This window comes from Canis lupus, chromosome 7 (genome assembly GCF_003254725.2).
Source record: "Canis lupus dingo isolate Sandy chromosome 7, ASM325472v2, whole genome shotgun sequence".
NCBI classification, from domain to species: Eukaryota; Metazoa; Chordata; class Mammalia; order Carnivora; family Canidae; genus Canis; species Canis lupus.
This window is the reverse complement of record NC_064249.1, coordinates 59,322,967-59,342,909: the sequence shown is the minus strand read 5'-3', so window position 1 is coordinate 59,342,909 and position 19,943 is coordinate 59,322,967. Positions and strand designations below refer to the sequence as shown.

At 32.8% G+C, this 19,943-nt stretch overlaps 1 pseudogene; it reads left to right on the top strand.

Annotated features, from left to right (window-relative positions):
- The first annotated feature begins 18,748 nt into the window (after positions 1 to 18,748).
- On the top strand, positions 18,749 to 18,866 carry LOC112648995 (U6atac minor spliceosomal RNA; annotated as a pseudogene).
- Positions 18,867 to 19,943: the final 1,077 nt, after the last annotated feature.

Sequence of the window (19,943 nt, the reverse complement as noted above, 5' to 3'; positions counted from 1 at the left end):
TCTCTATCTCTCATGAATAAATAAATGTTAAAAATCTTTAAAAAAATAAGATTGTAGGTTTGAGCCCATGTTGGGTGTACAGACTACTTAAATTAAAAAGATAAAAAATAAAATGTGGCAGTAAAATAATGCCCACCATCTCCAAAGATGCTGATATCTTAATTTCTGGAATGTGTGACTATGGTATGTTATATAACAGAAGATAATTTAGATTGCAGTTGGAATTAAAATTGCTGACATTAAAAGAGATTTATATTGAACTATCTGGGTGGGCCTAGTGTAATCACAGATATCCTTAAAAGTGGAAGAGGGAGATAAGTTTGCAGAAAGGGGACCAAAAGCCGAGGAACTCAGGTGATCTCTTGTAACTAGAAAAGATACAGATATAGATTTCTCCCTATGCTCTTCAGAGAGGAAAGCAATCCTCCCAACAAATTGACTTTTTAATTTTATTTTTTTTATTTTTTAAAAATTTATTTATTTAGAGAAAGAGATTGCACATCTTCAATAATGATCTAACAGACAGTGTCTCAAGCCTTTATAATTATGCCTGTCTTGGTTTTTGATATATATAAGCTATATACATATATTTACATGTGACATTTCAAAATGAACTAAATATATTGAATTCAATCAGAGCAAAGAGTGAAGTGATGTTTTGCATTCAAAATTCCTTTTATATCTGAAATTTGAACTGCAGTGTAAGGTGCTTCCTTGGCTATGACATTCTATTCCCTAATATCCTCCGATCATTAATTTATAAAATGTAAGAGGTGATTATGTTAAGGAAATATTTAGATTTAGCATGACTATTCCATGTTCTCATAGATTTTTCTTATAGAGTTTCCAAATTTATGGATATGAAGAACTGAGTGAGCCATTTCAATAGCTCCTGATCTATCTTTGGAGCTGACTTTATTATACACTTAAGAGAGAATTTAATTTGAAGTTCTACTGGATTCCCCAAAGAGTTATTTTTTTGGTATGGGTCTGTCAACCTTCTCAAGAAGAAAAGACTTTAGAGGTAGGCCAGCAATTTTTGGAGAGAAGAAAATTTGGGCACTGAAATTTTCTTCAAGGAGTTGAAGAAGAAGAGGTCTAACTTTCACTGCTTAGGTGCACAGCCCACCCATTGTATCCTTATGCTGCTTTTTGCTAGTCATCATGTGAAATACAACAAAAATAACTGTATAAAACTAAATTTCTTATGTGGTAATATGTGTTGCTAAAGGCTAAACAGGTTTAATTTTTAGGATAAAAGAAGCTAAAGTCAAGAACAAAATATTAGATCAACATGTTGAGGTGATACTAAATAACTTCCAAAATATGAATTTTTTAATTGTATGGTTTTATCCGTGTGGAACCAGAAAGTGACCTGAAAAAAACTACATAAAATCAGTCACCAAAAGACCAAACATAAATAACCTAGAATGAAGTTTTCTTAACCTTGAGAATTTTGACCATAAAATGGTAAATTTATTTCAGGAATACATGACAGTTTTTAAATTCTAGCAATCCCCAAAGAAAAGATGTTGTTGATATTAAGACTAATATATAGCAACATTCAGCCTTTTGTCTCACAGCATTACCACGCTCAAGGCTTTCAAAGCTTCTACTAGTAAACTCTGGTTAGTTATTACTGGAGTCTTATATTACTTGGACATCAGTTTGTTCTGTCTCTAATCCACTGGTTTCCTCAGACATCCACTGTATTTGATTATTTCAAGTTTTTATTTAAATTCAAGTTAGTTAACATATAGGATAGTATTGGTTTCAGAAGTAGAATTTAGTGATTCAACACTTACATTTAACACCCAGCACTCATCCACTGTCTTTACTGCCGTTTCTGAAGTTTGTTTTTTTACTGAACACAACATATTCCTCAATTTAACCTCTTGGTTTCCTTATACCTTATCTACCACCATCATCAAAAATACACTATTTTTTGTTTTAACACTCAGTAGCTCTGGTTCAATTCAACTCCTGTACATAATTATTTACTATGTTTCCTAATGTTCTAATCATTGAGTTATTGCTAATCAAAGTTGATTATTAACATCATCTCTCTTCAGTGATAAATCCAAATTTCAGATAAGTTTCAAAATGAGACATTTTTTCAAGAAATTTTTTTTCTTTTTGGGGAAATCAGAGAATTATTAGAGTAAGGCTGATATATGACATATGTCTTATTATTTTTAAAAATAGGTAGTATGGTAGAGAAAATTAGAAATGTATTCTAAAAAGAATGAAAATGTCAAATAAAGCATAGAAGTTAGGAAAATGTTGCTAGACCTTGATTAAATTAGTTTATTTAAATGACTCTGAACATAATCAGTTTCCCTTTCCATATATCACTCAATGTGTATGTCTGTGTGTGCATGCTTGTGTCTGCTAGTGTTGGAAAGAGAGAAAGAGTACCCTGATGGAAAGGAAGAGGGAAAGCGGACCCTAACTGTAACAAGGGTGGTGTCATTGTAAAGATCCGGTTTGAGAAAAGCACTCCATTCATCCATCTATTCAACAAATATTTAATGAGTACCCAAAATGTGGCCCACAGTAGTATAGGAGTTGATGAATCATTGGTGAAATGTAGATAAGCTAGATATAACTGATGAACTGGTGAGATTTCAGAGAGTAAATAAATTCAACCAAGTCAATTTTTACCACAAAACTTCCAATAAGGTTTTTAGAAACAGAGTGAGAAGGGGATATATTTGGGATGATGAGATAAGAGAAAGGTTGTTTATTATCTCTTTTAGACATTTGTCACTTGATCCAGCTCCTTAGAAACATGCCTGGGACTTATGGAGAGAGGAGTTGTAATTAGAAGTGAGAAAAACCGCGTTCACACTGAAACTTACACAGTACTCATTTAGGGCCAAATAACAAAGTATGACACATGAGTCAGGGAAGGTCCCATTTTATTTACTTTTGAGAAGCCAGGGCTTTTGTGCTTTGAATTCTTTATGTAATGCAATGGCACATTGGTAACTTGAAGTTTTGTAGCTTTTAGAGTGTTGGGAAATAAAAACCCTAACACAAACATCAGCTCCATTAGGGCTGACACCACAAGGCTATCTTAAAATGATATAATAAGTAGCAGGCATCCAAAAGACTTGACGGAAAAGCTGGGTGAGATTTATGGGGAACAGATATCTGAAATTTATATTTCCTAAGAGACAGACTTTATTTTCAGAGAGAGATGGATTTTAGTTCAGCTCTTACTTACTAGCTCCAAGTTTTGAAATATTCAACAAAATCTTTTAAACTAAGTTTCACTTGGAGCACTTGTATGGCTCAGTGGGTTAAGCATTCAACTATTGATTTCAGCATGATCTCAGGGTGGTAAGATTGAGCTTCAGGATGGGTTCTGTGCTGGGTGTGGATCCTGCTTAAGACTGTTTCACTCTCTCTCTTCCTCTGTCCCTCCCCACCCCACTCACTCTCATTCTATCAATAAATAAATAAAGTTTCACTGTTATCATATCTAATATAGAGATAACTAACAATAGCCATCTTAAGGGATTGTTGCAAGGACTACATTAGATAAAGTAGGTAAAGTAATTAACATGATGATGAGAATAGTGCAAATGCCTCCAAAATTAAAATAATAACTATAGAATATTATTAAAAACATGTATGCATTAAAATATTAGGAGGAGTCATTGCTTTTATGGATTTATATTAAAGAAGATAATGAGAAACATAAGGTACTAGAAGATTATATTGGATATAACTCACTCCACTTATTTATTGAAACAATGAATTTCTGGAGGATACAAAAATGAACCTTCTCTTCCTTTTGGAGAGTTTATTGAGAAAAATATATAAATTAAAGATCATTTAAGATACATTATGACTAATAGTGTGATACAGGTGTATACAGAATGATAGACTTGTATCAGAGAAGAAACAGACTCAGAGATTATGCTGAGTACTGAAGGACAAGTGAGTGTGAACTAGATGAAAGAGTTTTATGAGTGGTTCAGGCAGAGAAAACACATGGAGAAGTATAAATATATTAGTACACTTAAGGCTCTGCTAGGGTAGAAGTGGAGCAAGAGTTATACGAGGGGACAATGACCCCATTCTGTTCAGAATACAGTGTGACCCACAATTACAAAGCACTCTGAGGAATAGAGTATCGTCTTATAGTGAAACATCTTGCTATTCAGAATATCTTTATTACGGCATATGATTATTATCCTTACAGTAGTATCTGGGGTCCTCCGATCTCTGCTTAGAACAAATAAATGACATTGATGATATGCTGGGAGTTCTTTGTGTGCTTACTACATTACACAATGAGAATTAAGAGTCAGTAAGTTAACAACAGTATGTGCTTTCAGCCCAGCAGTTAAGCAAATATGTGAGTACTGAAATTTAGAATATTGTTAAATAAATATTAGTCTTCACTTTTACTGTGGCCTCTAGTCTGTCTTGTTCATTAGCACAGCAATTTCATGATTCAGTGACAGTAAGACCAGGGTTTTATTTCCTGGCCTGATTTATCATAGATTCTCTGGCTTTGTCAAACATATATAAATGAAAAGTGGTCACTACTTGGTAAATTTGATCAATGCAGATTTCAAATATGAATAATTTATAAGCAAAAAAATGACATTTTCCAATAATACCAATAATTTTTGCTTTATAAATCTATGTATATCTTTTCAATTTCTTATTAGGGTGCTACTGATATTTTTATTGCGTATTAGTTGTATTTCAAGAGCCCAAATTATGGATCACCATATTTAAACTTAGCTATTAGAAATTGAGTAGGTCACGTATTTGGCAATCATCTTTCCAGTGACAGCGAGGTTGACACTATTTAAGTTTTTGAAAGCTAAAATATTGCTTGTGTATTATAAGGGCTAATTATAAAACTTTGAAAATGGCACATATGGCACTGGCTTATGAATGATGGCACTCATTTGATCTACTTTATTAAAAAATCCACTTATTACTAAGTATCATGAGTTAACAAATATTGTCATTGGGAGTGTGATAAACATAACCCATTACAGGGAATTATCTATGGATGCACAACAGTACTTATTGTTTGTTTACCTTTCCTGTTAAAGGCAACTTTTTTGGAATGCTTCTCATATTTATAACAAAGGCAATTGGTAGCATGATACATCTCTCTATCTATCTATACACCCACACATACACATATACATGCAGGGAGATAGAGAAAGAGAGAGGGAGGATAAGAGAGGGCACAGAAGGAAGAGAGTTAATAGTAATTCTATCTGAAATATTTCCTACTTATTTATTTTGATAAAAGAGAAGATATCAGTATAGAAGATATCAGTATAGACTTATACAACAGAACCCTCATATAAGAAATTTCTTTGAATTACAATTTTAATTAATGGAGACAGGTACTGTGATGATATATCTCACAGGAAAATGAGCATAATATTTTTAATTTCATGGCTATGGTTTATTTTTAAGTCTCCCTTAAAATTGAAATAGAAAGTTCCAAACGTGTTTCCCAGAACATGACCTTGAGAAATGTCTTGGGAGGTTCCCTTGGGTAAACTCTCTAATTCTCTATCCATGACATGAATGGCTCAGAAAATGTTACCTTAATTGAAAAATATTTCACCATAGTTACTAAGTAACCAAAATTCTTTAAAAATTAATTTATTCTGAAAGCCTCATAGTAAGGTAATTCTAAATGTACCCTGAATCATATATAAAAAAAGTTTTATCATTTTCATGAAGGTGTAACATGGCCTATAGATCTTTGAATTGGTAATAGAAGCATTTATTCTTTGGCCCATCTATATTTGAATTAAAGACCAATTTATAGTATTTACTTTAAAATATCAGGAAGAGGGACCCCTGGGTGGCTCAGCGGTTAAGGGTCTGCCTTTGGCTCAGGGGTTTATCGTAGAGTCCCCGGATAGAGTCCCACATCAGGGTCCCTACATGAGGCCTACTTCTCTCTCTGCCTATGTCTCTGCCTCTCTCTGTGTGTCTCAAATAAATAAATAAATAAATAAATAAATAAATAAATAAAATCTTTAAAAAAATATAATCAGGAAGAGTTTGGGTCTGTGTGAAGTAAACTGGTATAATATGGAGTATTTGTTTCCATTTGAAACAAGTTGTACCCACATGACCCCTAATTCCTTAATCACTTCCTAATGCTCATTTAAAGTAATTGCTGTTTGATAGGAAAATATTAATCTAAAATGCTAATATGTTAAAGGAAAATGAATAAGAGTAAAAGCAGCAAGAAAAAACTATGAGTGGAAATAGCTAACAGATTTTATGTTAAGCCAAAATTTCTAAGTAGTTTTATAAATATTTTGGATATATAAATAAATATGTAATTATTTTCATAGCATTATCTACGTGAAGTTAATATTTAAAAGATTTATGTAACATGAACTAAAAATGAATATTAATAAACAACACCAAAACAAGTTGTTAGATTAGATCAAATTGTAATGTCTAATATTCCCAAACACAAATAAGCTATGCCAGGGTTTGGTACAGTTTACTGGGTTTCTGAGGGCATAGTATGTTTTTCAAAATTGTATTTCTTATTCTGAAAAGGATACTGAACTCAAATATTTCCCATATTTACAGGGTTCATAGGTATCCCCAAGTTTATGAAAAATGGCAATCTAAAACTTCTTCCTGCATGCTCTGTAGATATGCAAGGAAATTCTCAGGCAACATTAAATAACATTTTCCTGTTGCACTTCTGATAAGGTATGTGGGTATAGAGGGTATGTGACACATAGAGGAGGTGTAAATATCTCCAGGCAGTATAAGATAATATGCTCTACCTCAAGCTGTTCTCTAGAGATTGAGGATGTTAAAGCTCTGCAGGTATGATTAGAAGAGTCTGATAATTTTTACTCATTTTTTTTAATGTTTAGTGATTTTCTCTCCAAGATAGAAGAGGGATAAAAAGAGTTAAGGTATGCAATGGATTATTTCTATCATTACTCAATAATTTTTCACTTCTTGAAGTTGAAACCATTCTCTAAATTCAAGGCAAGGCTGTTATAGTACTATAGTCATCACGAGTCTTATCTGCAAACATGTTTTCTCTGTGTAACTGTGATACTTAAGCTGTAGTCTTAATGCAGGATTCAAATGGCATAAGTTAATTAGATGGGAATTTTAATCTTATCAATAATACAAAATGGAAAATATATGTATGTCATAATGATGTACACAAGTTTTTTGAATCAATTAAAAACCAGATAAAATAAATGTATAAATTTCAATTAAAAAAGCAATATATTGCCACAGTATAACTTTTAGGGTTTCCTAAGAGATTTGTTTTTCTTATCTTGCTGTAGGAAAGTTAAGATACAGTTTCTAATAGTTAGCCCAGAGAAAAGGAAATGATATTTCCTGGCCTTTGGGTATATTAAAATGCTAATATATTGAAGAAAGTGGGATTCAGGTATTCATCCATGTAGTTGGACATCTACTACATGTAGCTGGATGTTTCCATGACATTAGAAAGTTAACTTGATCAATGCAGAGTTAAATAATTTTCTTGCAGTTATTCTGAAATAAATCCTTATCATCATCAAAGACTACTTGACTTTGCATATACCTTTGCTCGTAGTCAAATTTTTCCAAATTTATGTCTCCAGTTCTCTTGCAATGTTCTTCTCTTTTAAATTCTGGTCAGGCATTAATCCCTGTTTCATCTTGATATAGATTAATGAACTAGCCTCCTGATCATTTTCTTGTTTCCTCTCCCTCTATTCCAGCTGCCACAATTACATTTTCCTACTATAATCTTCCTCTTTTTATCTGTATGTCTCTGGTGAGCAAATGAAGCCAAGTTTCTTCCAAGAAATTTTTATTTCCCTCTTATATACTTTTTTTTTCATTGTCATCCTTCCACTTAGAAAGTCTGTTCTCTCACAAACTGAGTGTTGCTGAAGGGGAGGTGGGTGAGAGGATGGGCTAAATGAGTAATGGGTATTAAAGAGGGCATTTGTTGGGATGAGCACTGGGTGTTACATGTAAGTGATGAACACTAAATTCTGCTCCTAAAATGAATACTACACTATATGTTAAATAACTTGCACTTAAATTAAAAAAAAATTAAAAAAAAGAAAATCTGCTCTTTCACGTCTATCCATGGCAGTTCCTCTCATTCATCAAGGTAATAATAGATAACTTCCTTGAGTAACTTATTTTGTCCTCCTAGCCCAAAGTAATCTTATTGTCCTCTACATAGCCCTAGCACTCTATATCTCACTCTTGCCATGTTTTAACTATTATCATATATTTGTGCTATTTTACCCCTTTTTCGGGAGAGAAGTTCTTTCATCTCATTGTGTTAATATGTCATGACTTACTTCACACAGTACTTTGCATGGGGTGATTATTAGCCATTATTTGGCAATAAGCAAAGGAGAAATGGGAGCATCTTACAGAGCTCTAAAAAAAATAAGACAGGGATGTCTGGGTGGCTCAGCGGTTGAGCACCTGCTTTTGGCCCAGGGCGTGATCCTGTAGTTCCAGGATCGAGTCCCACATCAGGCTCCCTGCATGGAGCCTGCTTCTGTCTCTGCCTATGTCTCTCCCTCTCTCTCTGTGTCTCTCGTGAATAAATAAATAAAATCTTTAAAAAATAAAAAAAAGGCAATATCACTCATTCAAATATATCTAATATATTTGGGGAGGCCATATGCTTCAGGGAGACCATAAGCCTTGGACAATCACTTGATTGAAAAGGAATGGCTCAAAGCAAAAGGAATAATAGTTATTATTAAATGTTTATTAAGCACTATGTACCAGTAATTATAAAAACTTAATATGTATTATGACCTAATGATCATAAGAAAATGTTGTCATCAATATCACCGTTAGATATGAATAATCTTAGAGAGGATTAGTAATGCTCAAGCTCACACAACTAGCAAATAGCAAAGACAAGGATTGCTTTGAAATGACTAAGTCTTTAATGCTTCCAGCAATACAATTTTAAAATCTCACTTATTATTCAAACATGATGCCTCTCTCCCTATTTTTATTCTCTCAATCTTCTCAAGAATGAATCTCTTCCCTCACCCACCATTAACTTCATGCTCATTTGTCCTAGGGAGAACTCATCACCATGACCAATGTCTCTGTTATTATAGGGACAACAGCTCACAACCATATCTAAATCCTTGGCATGTGTATGCTGCCCTGTGGTCTTTGTATGGGTCTTGTTGCCCATTCATGTACTTTCTATTTCTGAATGTTTCTGTTTCTACAGGGCTCTTTATGCTTTATACGATCTGCTTAGAGATAATTGAAATCAGTAAGAAAAGCAGTAGTAGCACAAAGTCTAATTTGCTCATTGTTAGCTAAAAAAATTTCCTGGGAACTTATAACATCTATATCTTCTTACCTCTGTTCAGCTGAATTCATACAGTTTGAAAATAATATATATCTTCAGGACACAATGTGACCAGCAGCAGTTAAGAAAAATGAAGCAAAAAAAAAAAAAAAAAAAAAAAAAAAGAAAAATGAAGCAACCATTTAATTTTCATCAGTTACATTTTCTATACCAAATTCATATGTAAACTGAGTGACATTTTTAATATTGCTAATTTTATCATTTTTGTGCAAAGTGATCTTTATGTTATAAAGACTATTATTTAGCCATATCAGACATATAGATAGAGTATAGAGAATGGAAATTATTTACTTTGGAGTAAATATTGCCTTACCTAGTACATTATAATTGCAACATTCAAAAAAAGCTCAACAGGATTCAATTATTTGGCATTACAATAGATTTACAATATAAAATAGATTCATAATTCAGAACTGCTGAATTAATTTTTGTAGTTCGCTAACAGCACTGGGTTCAATCTCATTTGAAATATAAGATATAGCTCTGAAAGAGGCAGCATTATCAAAACCTCCAGGACGTGAGAAGAGTATTACAAAGCTGTTCTAGAACTTGCTTGACTCTTTACATTCAAGTTCTCAGATTGCTCTAAGCTGCTGCCAATGTGTTTTATATGAACGCAAAATAACTAACAGACGTAAGATATCTCAGTGAGGAAGCCACCTTACATGCCTTTATTTTATTTATCTATCTATCTATCTATCTATCTATCTATCTATCTATTTATTTATTTTCTTACATGCCTTTAGAGAGGACATGGCTATTATTCAATCCTCTTTAGATGGGGGAATATATAGCAAGCGAAATCATTGTCTTTGAGGGTGACTCATATTGAAGCATTCCTGACTATCAAAATACTTTAAAACTAATGAGGATTCTTTTATAAGAGACTAGTTTAAGTTGCCTCTACAATGAGAATGCAAATAATTTATTCTGTTCTATATGGGTTCATGCAATTGTTTATTCCACAAATATTTAGTGAATACTTAACTATTTGTAGCCATATTCTAGGAACTGGGGATGTAGTGACAAATAAGGCAGGAAAGGTAACCAATCTCATAAAATTTATTTCCTATGCATTTTATAATTAAGAATTTATAAGCCGTCTCAGAACGTTTAAGGACCAGAAAAAAGGTACATTGGCTTATTTCTAAATTCATCAAAACGAATCACAGAACAATTAAATATTATAAAGAATTGTGGACTGGGTGGCGGGCACTGAGGTGGGCACTTGACGGGATGAGCACTGGGTGTTATTCTGTATGTTGACAAATTGAACACCAATAAAAAATAAATTTATTAAAAAAAAAATTATTAAAAAAATTGTGGTATTTTATTTGAGATTAAGTTTGAAATGACATTTACCAGAGTAGAAAAGTTTCCAGATAAGACATTGAAAAATGTTATTATCTGGAATTCTTATTCAATTCCAGAAATAACTAGCATCATAAAAGAGGTTCTTAGGAAAGATGATTATCTGGTAACACAAATACTTTATTACTGGCAACAGCCAAGAGAAACAATGAAAAAATGAGAGTTGTATTAGCCATAATTTTGATTTTTCTTCCTAATTTGAAATCACCACTTACTTGACATTAGAGTTTGTTTTATCATGTTTTCATTAAGTTTCTCTTTGCAAAGAACAATGTGTACCTTACTTTGTATTTATATAAATACAGAATTATAATTCTAATTTTGGCAGAGGTTTTTTTTTTATTTGAAGTAACTTTTTTTCAGCTAATAATATATGCTGTGTGATTAAAGACATGGAGTAGATGTCAGCTAAGAATTGAAGAATTCAGCATCAGGCCTTTTGATCCAGTGTCAAGAAAACGTTGTAATTGTTTTCTCTATTAAAAAAAAATCAGTATCAATGTTACAGTATCAATATTTATTTTTTGGTTTTGGATCAACTACAGTTCCTTTCAAGTTGAAACTTTTGAATAGCAAGATATACAGCTTTAAGCAGAAATATGCTAAAAATACCAAATGCTGCCAAGAAAAAAATGTTGTTCATTGTTCTTCTTACATTGAACATTTACTGTTCTGCCCATAAATATTTTTTGACCCCTTCTTAACTGATAAATGACTTTCTGAATTTTCATAGTTTCTATCATGGATAATGCACTTTTTATACATACTTCAGCTAATTTGGCTATCTTTGCCAAACTCAAGGCAATAGTTTAGGATTAAATTACTATCTTATACAGATTCTGAAATAATTTTTGTTCAAAAAAAACTACTGTATAGCTAGTCCCCTCCATCTAAATGTCTCTACGTGTACCTTATATTCACGTTATATATTTTCTTACGTATTTTGTGTCTAAAAATACTAAATCTCTTTCAACAAGAAGGAAGAGCACAAAGTCTAGCAAAGAGTACAAATAACTGAAATACTTTATAAAAATTACTACTAATACAGTAGGTATACATGAGTATGACTTTTTCTCTTGTGTTTCCCATTGGAGAATATGCATTGTCATTTGGACATTGATGACAAGTTTGAGTCTCTGATGAGAAAAAAGAAAAAGAAAAAAAAAAAAGAAAAGCAATCTTGGTGACAAGAATAACATTTATAGAGGCACTAAGGTAGAATACAGAATCTTAAGAGTTTTTTGAATAACCAAACTCGATTTTTGCATAGGTTGTATGGAGGGATTAATCTTGCTAGATAAATAGACAAATGGTTAGACAGACTGTATTGTATGCCTGTGTTGAAGGGCTTTTGTATGCCATACTAATTTATTTGGGATTTGGAAATAAAATACCAATCCGATAAAATTAGAGCATTTGGAGAAAAATGGAGGCATTTAATAGTAAAATGCAATGTAAATCTGTATTTGCAAAAGTAAACTTCTAAGTGATTTCTGATTCAATCTTTAGACTTTGAATTCAAATGTATTTATATACTTGAAAAATAAAACTAACCTACATAGCCAAAATACTAAACTTGATTTTTAAAAGTGAAATTAAATAAACATATTTTTCATATATTTTTTTAAGATTTTATTTATTTATTCATGAGAGATACAGGGAGAGAGAGGCAGAGACGCAGGCAGAGGGAGAAGCAGGCTCCATGCAGGTAGCCCAATGTGGGACTCGATTCAGAGACTCCAAGATCATGCTCTGGGCCAAAAGGAGGCGCTCAACCGCTGAATCACCCAGACGTCCCTCATATGTGTTTTCTAGTAGTGGTTTTTACATGAAACATTTGGTAATTTATCAATTGAGGAAAGTTGACATTTTCTAGGGAAATACATATAAAGGGAAACAAAATTTACTTCTTCCAAAGAAGAAAAAAATTACAAAAATAAGGAAAAGCAACAAAGCATTTGCTAACCCTGCTCAAGATGTGAAACAGGATCCAATCCATTTTAAAACAATGTGTATAGATTGATTTAATTGTGAACTCTGTTCACCCTCACTCCAATATATTACACAAAAATTCTACACAGAAAAATATCCCAACTTACAATTAAAGAGTATATATTATTAAATTACTAAAATATGTAACTAAATCGTTCTATGGAAATGAGAAAGAATAAGTATTCAAGATAGAAAAAAAAAAGCTGATTTGTGTGTGTGTGTGTGTGTGTGTGTGTGTTAGGTGATTTTTTTTTGCTCCCTCATCCCCCTACCCCCTGCACAATAGCATTCAATATCAAAAAAAAGAAGTGATTTTTGCAAATATTAAGAAAATAGTCTTGAACATGTAATATATCAGAGAAATGCCACCTATATATTCTTCTAAAAATAATTAAAACAGGATATATCTTTGCAATATTAGGATAGATACAGATGTGGTGGATAGGATATAAAAAAAAACATTAACCATAAAAGGAAAACCATGAATTGGTCTCCAAAGTGAAAACTTATTGTTTATTAAAAAAAAAAAACATTAGGGCAGCCCCGGTGGTGCAGCGGTTTAGCACCGCCTGCAGCCCAGGGCGTGATCCTGGGGACCCTGGATCGAGTCCCGCGTCGGGCTCGCTGCATGGAGCCTGCTTCTCCCTCTGCCTGTGTCTCTGCCTCTCATTCTCTCTCTGTGTCTCTATGAATAAATAAATAAAAATCTTAAAAAAAAACATTAAAATGAATAGACAAGATATTGATTAGGAGAAACTATTCCTAATATATGTATCTGACAAATTACATAGATTTAAAAAAATTAATGAAGAACTTCCATAAATCAATAATATAAAATTATTCAAAATTAAATAGAACTACTCAAAAATAGATAAACTGGAGATAAAAAGCTAAATAAATGGAAATAAGCATATGAATAGTTATTATTAGTTTTCAAGAACAAACTAAAACTAAAGTAAACACCGTCTCATATCCAGAGAATGGCTCAAATAAAAAGACTGACACCAAACATCAGCAGGAATACAGAACAACTGGAACTTTCATGCATTATTGATGGGAGTGTAAAATTCTACAATCATTTTGGGGAAAAGTCTGGCAATTTTTTTTTAATTAGACATAAATCCAATTCCACTCCAAGGTATTCACTCAAGAGAAAAGGAAACATATGTCCAAAAAAAAAAAAAAAGAGAGTGTCAAGATATTCACAGCAGCTTGTTCCATGTATTGGTTTGCTAGGACTGCCATAAACAAAATACCACAGATTGAAATACTTAAACAAAATAAATTTATTTTCTCTTAGTTCTGGAGACCAGAAGTCCAAGATCGAGGTGTCAGCTGTTTTGGTTTCTTCTGATGCCTCTGATGTAGGAAAGAATGTTAGAGTTCGGAGTCAAAGGCTGAAAATTCTTGAGACGTCTTTGGTGTAAAAAGGTGGTTTTATTAAAGCACGAGGACAGAACCAGTGGGCAGAAAGGCCTGTACTGGGATCAGGAGAAGTGACCTGTTATATACTTTCCAGTTGTTAGGGGCTTATGGATATCCTAAGCCTCTAAGGAATTTTGGAAGCAAGGTTTCCAGGACCTGTAAGGGAGCTAGCTATTGTTGGGAAAGGGTCATTTATTACCATCCAATAAAACCTTAGTCATGAGACCCTTCAGATGTAGATAGGTGGGCCATATGCTTGGGGGATGATAGCTAGCCCGCATCTTGGGAGGTTTAGAGATAAAGGAAATTTCTAAAGGAATTTTAATGTTAAAGTAGACTTACAGGATCCTGCAGTGGGGGGCGGGGGAATGGATTACCTTTTGCCTTTAGCCAAGTGTCATCATTGAGGCAGTTGAGTCCCTAGAGGAATGTCATTCTGACCATTTCAAGGACTTCAATGGGCTGTAGATAGTAAGAAAATTTAATAATTTTTCTTCTGGGATTGTTTCCCACATTAGCCTCTCCTGGGTTTTCATATGGATGTCTTTTCACTGTGTCCCCATACGATCTTTCCTCAGTGCACACGAACCCATGTATCAGGTATCTCTGATATGTTCAAACTTCTTACAAGATAGCAGTCAGATTGGAGTAAGGCCCAGTCAGGTGACTTCATTTTCACATAATCATCTTTTCAAAGGCCTTGTCTCCAAGTACAGTCACATTCTGAAGTAGTAACAATTAAGGTTTCATTTGGAGAGATTAATTCAGCCCATAACAATTCATAATTATCCCTATACTGGAAAAAACAAACAAACAAACAAATGCCTATCAACAGGAGAAAGGACAAATTTAGGTATATTTATATAGAACAACACATTTCAGATCCTAAAGGAAGCAATCTATTCATATACATAACAATGTGGATGAATTTCAAATACATTACATAGACTAAAAGAATATAGCAAAAAAAATGCATACTGTGTGGTTCCACTTTTATGACATAAGAACAAGATTTGATGTTACAAGTCAAAATGTGGTTGCTTCTGCAGGTTTGGAAATTTGTTTGGAAAAGGGTATGGAGTAATTTCTATCTCTGCTTTCGAGTTATGGGTATGCAGATACATACATTTTCAAAACTCATTGAAGCAAGAAATTAGGATATATTTTTTAAAGATTTTATTTATTTATTCATGAGAGACACAGAAAGAGAGAAAGAGAGACAGAGAACTAGGCAGAAAGAGAAACAGGCTCCACACAAGGAGCTCGATGTGGGACTAGATCCCGGATCCCGGGATTATGCTCTGAGCCAAAGGCAGACGCTCAACAACTGAGCCACCCAGGTGTCCCTAGGATATTTTATTTTATTTTATTTTATTTTATTTATTTTATTTTATTTTATTTTATTCTATTTTATTTTATTCTATTTTATTTTATTTATTTCATTTATTTTAAGTAGAATTATACTCAATCAATTTCACAAAATGAGGTGGCAGATTTTAGACCAAACATTCCTATGATAATAAACACCAATACCTTTAAAAGCCTTGAACTCAAGTATCTTAAAAACAAGTCACTCAGATTTAAGATATAGGTATTTGCAAAACAGATACATTTAAAAGCAATTGACTCAAAGTTCTCAAGTAAAAAGAACAATGTCAAACACTAGCTAATGCAAACAAGAGACAAAGGTGAAAGTTAGAAAGCTTTATTTATTATTTTGTTTCCCTTTATTTGTTTATGTGTTTTTGCTAAAAACAACTATAATTGAAGTTTTTTTCTTTTTTTTTTTTTTTTTTAGATTTATTTATGAGAGAGAGAGAAAAAAAAAAGAGAAAGGCAGAGACACAGGCTCCACGCGGGTAGCCCGACGCGGGACTTGATCCCAGGACTCCAGGATCGCGCCGTGGGCTAAAGGCAGGCACCAAGCCGCTGAGTCACCCAGGGATCCCCTATAATTGAGGTATTAAAAAGGTAATAATAAATGTATTCTAAAAGCAGAAGCTAATGAATTGACATATAAAAGCAATACAATTAAGGAATAATGGTGATAGATTAAAAGACATTAACAAAAGAAAGTGGAAATATTCAAAGATAAAGAGAAAATTAATTAGACTTTTGAGGTATAATGTCATAGAAAGCAATATGAATATATTTCAAATGTCATAGAAAGCAATATGAATATATTTCAAAATGAATGCAATGGTATATATAAATTATTAAAATTGATTCAAGAAGAGATATTAAAACCTTAAATAGATGAATAATCATTAAAAACAAACAGAATGTTGACAAAAAAATGTTCTCCTCGAAAATGTCACAGTCAACATGATTTCTCAAGTGAACTATTTCAAATTCATTGAACAAATAATCCTGGTACAATTTAATTCAGAAAGAAAAGGAAAGATCCCAAATTCCCTTCACAAAGTCAGCATAATTATAAGAAAACCGTGTAGAGACAAATCGTATATATCTCCTCAGATTCCAAACTGCACTAATTCTACGGTGTTTTGGATATCCTTAGTTGGCTTAGAATACAAATTAAAGCCTAGGCTTTCTGACCAGCAGGCTCTATACTCTAAGTCTTTTCCTGTGACTGCTCTCCTCTTGCCTTTTCTATGAAAGAGTACAATTTGGGAGTCTGGGTTCTTATGGGATAACTTTTTGTCAATGAAAAATGAGGGGGATTTAATTTTTTTAAAAATGCTTTCTCCATTTTTCCTTCTGTGGATTATCTAGATGTTTCTTTTGTATGGTATTGTGGACTGAACTGTGTTCCTACAAATTCCTATGTTGATGTCCTAACCCCCAGTATCTCCCTCAGAATGTGACTAAGGGAGATGGGGCCTCTAAAGAGGTGATAACACCAAAATGAGAGTAATTTGGACACTCAAAAAGACACCAGGGATGCACTTATACCAGGAAATCTTTTAAGGACACAGTAAAGAGGTGGCTATCTGCAAGCCAAATAGAGACCTTAGAAGAAGCCAAATCTTTCAATACCAGTTGGCAGTCATCTGGGATGATTGTCCTCCAGAACTGACAGAAAATGCTTCTGTTCTTTAAAGCACTCAGTCTGTGCTATTTTGTTTTGGTAACCCTAGCAAACTAATACACATGACCAAGCACACTTTCTGAGCTACCTGCCATATCTCTGTCTGGCTTGTCCTAAGAAATGACCAACAATAACCCAAGACATCATGTTACATCTTTTTGCCTGTTTACTCCTACTGGATATCTACTTCCCATTTATACTTTAGTCCTTGTTTCATATTGTGCTTTCTAAACTAAGCCAGCAAACTGGTAAAGGTCTGATTTAAAACAAACAAAAAATAAAGATCAAGATCAATTATAGCAATACAAAATTTTTTTTGAAATAAATACCAATAAATAGAATCCCTGGACATTAAAATAATACAAGGAACAAAATACAATTTAATATTAAGGAATTTATATTAGTAATTAAATATTTAAATAAAATTAAATAATTCATCTTTGAGTCCAGATCAAACCTGAAATCTATCACGAACACATTTATTCATGTATTAAAAACACATACATGATCACATGTTAGTAAAAGGTTTTTTCTTTTTTTAATAGTAAAGTGCTTGACACATTCCTATTGAAATTGATAAGGTAAAAGGGGCAGAGAGAAGAGAGGAGGAGGAGGAGAAGAGAGATGAGATGTCATGCAATTGATATTTACATTGCTCTGGAGGAATTCATCAAATAATTAGACAAAAAATGTTACATATATTAGGAAGTAACAGGCAAAGTCTTTACTATGTCCTAAGGATTTGATTTTGTTTTTTTCATTTGAAAGACTCAAATGACTCAACTAAAAAGTATTAAATGTAAGATATTTTGGTAATCTTGCAGGTAGCAATAGTAATTCAGATATATATTTAGATATAAAATAATTATTAAAACATTTATATGTATGTATATAATAACAAGTTAGAAAATACAATAGAAAATAAGCACAGAATCAGAGGAATAGCAAAAAAGGCACAAAATACCAAGAAATAATTGTAAAAATAGGTATATTTCACTTACATGAGGAAAATATTAGAATTCTATAATGAAGTATATAAAAGGACTTAAATAATTAGAAAAATATTTCATATATTTAGATTCATTAAAGACATAATTTAAACAATTACAAAGCCATCGTAAAGAACACAATATCTAGAAAATGACTATCTTATTAATGATTTAGATCAAATATCAAAATGATATTTGCATATATTAAAGTAATAATTATAATCAATGGAGAGAATGCAAAGTATTAAGTAAGCTACATTGAGAAAAATTAGATAGCTACTGAAATAAAATGGCTCTCCACCATTTTCCTTAGAATAAATTTCAAATGAATAAAATATTTACATATATCATTTTTTGAGTGCTAAAAATGATGAAATTATAATTATTTAGAGATAAGAGACTTTCAAAGTATAATACAAAATTCAGAATTATCAAAATTATCATAAAAATATAAATGTTATTATATAAAAATTTAAACTTAATGTTCAGTGTTATATGGTAAAAAAAAATAAATAAAGGATGTTGTATGAGAGAAGGTTAGCACTCCCCTTGACAAGGATAGAAGAGGCTGTCAGTCCCGACAACACACATACAGTTAAGACATTGCCATGTTCGTGGCATCTAACCAACATTTTGCTCCATGTGGGGCTCTGGGCTCAGCTACCAGTTTGTTGTCCCTTTTCCTCCGTCTCTGCTTCTCTCCTGCTGACTCCCTTCCCCTAAGAATGCATTCTTTTGCTCTCTCTCAAATAAATACATACATACATACATACATACATATATACATACATAAAATCTTTTTTAAAAAAAAAGGAATCTATAAATTATGGAAATATTTACGACGCATGTGACTTTTAAGGGCTGCTATTTCTCTTGTACATAGAACATTTGACAGCATAATATAAAGCAAATGAACAAATGATACCACTATTGTTTTGAACAACCAATTCAAATGTCAAATACATATGTGGAACGTTGTTCTTTCTCTCACACAGCACAGTTGTCCTGATCTGTCATTATGAAAAACTTAGCAGGTGAGCAATGGATTGAAAGAAAGGGAGTAGCATGGAAATAGCCTCCCTTTCACTTTTTTGGCATGATGTTAGCAATGAGTATATCCAGGTCGATCTAGTGGACCTTGCAGAATATCCCTAGGCTTGAAATGTTTGCTGATATCTCAAGTAAAAAACCAAGCATATCTCAGCAGTAGTGATTTTATAGAAGCAACTATATTGACAGGAACTAAAAGAAGTCAGGCTGAAGCTTGCTAACAGATAATAACATCTATTGGTGAATTGTGCAGTAAGCATAACAACAGTACCCTGCCCCATTGGAGAAAACAAAAACAAAGCAAAACAAAACAAAACTTCACCCATGAGCCCCAAAAGGCCCGCTACCTAGAAGTATAAGTGATAAGTCAGTGTTAGCCAGAAGGCAGTAGCGAACTGATAGCAAACTGCACTTGCTTCCACATCAAGAATAAAGAAATACTATGTGCCTTTGTGTATGTCCCAGCCACCTCCTAGCCTAGAAAAAAATATATAGATAGATAGATAGATGATAGATAGATGATAAATAGATCGATCGATAGATAGATAGATAGATAGATAGATAGATAGATACACACACACAGGAAGGAGGGAAGTAAGAGGAAAAAGGAGTGATCTGTAGAGTACCTCTCCTTCCCTAGCATAGATCCCCAGTCAAGGGTCAA